Raw genomic sequence first — 3,042 nt, forward strand, 5'->3', positions numbered from 1 at the left:
ACATGCAGTATTTGGTTGTCTGTTTCTATGTTAATTTACTTAGGACTGTGACCTCCAGCTCCATTGTGTTGCTACAAAGGACATAATTTCATTCTTTTTTATGGCTGTGTAGTTTTCTATGGTGTATATGTAGCACATTTTCTTTATCCAGGTCACCAGGGAAGGGCATCAAGGTTGATTTTATGTCTTTGCTATTGTAAATAGTTTGGCAATAGACATGCAAGGGTATGCGTCTCTTTGGTATAATTACCTATTTTCCAATAGGGATATACCCCGTAATGGGATAGCTGGGTTGTATGGTAGTTCTGTTTTAAGTTCTTTGAGAAATCTCTAAATGGCTTTGACAACAGCTGAACCAATTTACATTTCCAGCAGGAGAATCACGTTCCCTTTCTTCTGTAGCCTCTCCAGCATCTGTTATGTTGTGACTGTTTAATAGTAGCCATTCTGACTGAGGTAAGATGACATCTCCTTGTGGTTTTAATTTGCATTTATCTGATCATCAGTGATGATGAGCATTTTTTATATGTTTCTTGGCCACTTGTATGTCTTCTTTTGAGGAATGTCTTTTCATTTGTTGGCCACCTGTATATCTTCTTTTGAGAAATGTCTTTTCATTTCCTTTGCTTAATTGGGTTGTTTTTTCCTTGTTGATTTGTTGAAGTTCCTTATAGATTCCAGATATTAGACCTTCGTTAGTTGCGTAGTTTATAAGATGTCTATTTACTCTGTTGATACTTTCTTTCGCTATGCAAAATTTCTTTAGTTTAATTAGCGCCCACTTGTCAATTTTTGTTTTAGTTGCATTTGCTTTGGGGGACTTATCCAAAAATTCCTTGCCAAGGCCACTGTCAAGAAGGTTATTTCTTAGGTTTTCTCCTAGGATTTTTATACTTTGAGGTCTTACATTTAAATCTTCACCTATCTTTTTGTATTGGTGAAAGGCAAGGGTCTAGTTTCATTCTTCTGCATATGGCTAGCCAGTTGTCCTATCATCATTTATTAAATATAAAGCCCATTGGTTATTTTTGTTGGCCTTGTTGAAGATCAGATAGCTGTAGATGTGTGACTTTATTTCTGAGTTTTTTTATTCTGTTCCATTGGTCTATGTGTCTGTTTTTGTAGCAGTACCATGCTGTTTTTGTTACTGTAGCCTTGAAGTATAGTTTTAAGTCAGGTAGTATAATGCCTCTGGCTTTGTTCCTTTTACTTAGGATTTGACTATTCAACTCTTTTGGTTGCATACAAATTTTAGAATAGTTTTTCTAATTCTGTGGAGAATGACATTGATCATTTGATAGGAATAATGTTGAATATGTAAATCACTTTGGATAGCACAGTCATTTAACAGTATTGATTCTTCCAATTCATAAGCATGGATGTTTTTCCATTTATTTGCATCATCTCTGATCTCTTTCAACAGTGTTTTGTAGTTCTCCTTGTAGAGATGTTTCATGTCCTTGGTTAGCTATATTCCTAGGTATGTCATTTTCTTTGTGGCCATTGTAAATGGGATTGCGTTCTTGATTTGACAGTCACCCTGCCTGTTATTGGTGTATAGAAATGCTACTGATTTTTATTTATTGATTTTGTATCCCGAAATCTTGCTAAAATCATTTACCAGTTCTAGTAGCTTCTGGCAGAACCTGTAGGGTTTTCTAAGAAGAGATTAATATCTTTAATAAAGAGAGACAGTTTGATTTCTTCTTTCCTTATTTGGATGCCTCTTATTTCTTTCTCTTGCCAAATTGCTCTGGCTAGCACTTACTGCTCTACTTTATTCCAAGATGCTTCTCTGCTGTCTCTAGCACAGAGCAGAGGCTCAGTAAAACATCTGTCCCATGCATGAATTCATCTGCCCCATTTGTAATCACCATGGCAATACCATCTTAGTTCCAGCTGCTATAACAAACTACTATAGACTGGGGGGCTTAAACAACATTTATTTTTGACAGTCTTTGAGGCTGGGATGTCCAAGATCAAGGTGCTAGCAGATCTCACGTCTGATAAGAGTCTGCTTCCCGGTTCACAGGTGGCTGGCTGTCTTTTCACTGTGTTCTCATGGAAAAGAGAACAGAGAAAGGAAGCAAGCTTTTGTGTCTCTTCTTATAAGGCTACTAATTCCATTTATGAGGGCTCTACTCTTATGACCTAATGACCTACTAAGGCCCACCTCCTAACACCATTGCTATTAGGGTTAGGATTTCAACATAAGAATTTTGGGGGTACATAAGCATTCAGTCCATAACATGTACTCACTGTGATTTTGTTGAGAGAATGGCTTTCCCATGGACTATCAGAGATGGGGCTGTTATTTCTAAGAGGATCTTCTAGAGTTTCCAAAATAATGGGGGAACATAACACACAGAGTAACGTACAAGGACTGCACAGTCCCAGCACCACCATTCCCGTTCCCCTGTCTGCATAGCTCCTCAACTACCCCAAGCAACTCCATGGTGCACGTCCCTTCCTTGGCTCCCAACCTCCAGTGAGCAAAGACTCAAAACATTTCCTAGACAGACAACTCACATATAAACCTTCCAAGGACAAGCAATAATTAAAATACTCATGGCAGTATAAATTTAGATTTTTGAAAAGAAGCAGTTCTCCAAAGGAAACAAAACCTGCAGAGACAGCCTTTAACAATAGCAGAGCAGGCCAGCTTAGTCCTCTGGGGCCATAACTTCAGACTTTTCCATTCCAGACCAGAATCTCCTCTACATTAACTATGAAAGTATTTTCCAGGACAAGAGGAATATATTTCTCAAAGATACACACACACACACCCTGTTGGTTCTGTTTCTCTGGAGAACCCTGATTAACAAACTCCCCCTTAGAAACAAGAAACATGTCTTATAATTCTTAATGAACAGTTTTTCAGTCTCTCCTAAAAATAACTTCCAGTTCTAGACCAAACCAATATCACCTTGTTACATTAATATAAATAGCTGCCAACTAAATCTGATATTCCAATAATCATTCATGTTTTGGAACCACAGACTGCAAAGAAACAGGCTTATTTATAAAGAGGCCTGAAGATAA

This window comes from Aotus nancymaae, unplaced genomic scaffold, assembly GCF_030222135.1.
Source record: "Aotus nancymaae isolate 86718 unplaced genomic scaffold, 86718_ANA_hifiasm-v0.15.2.pri h1tg000006l, whole genome shotgun sequence".
NCBI lineage: Eukaryota > Metazoa > Chordata > Mammalia > Primates > Aotidae > Aotus > Aotus nancymaae.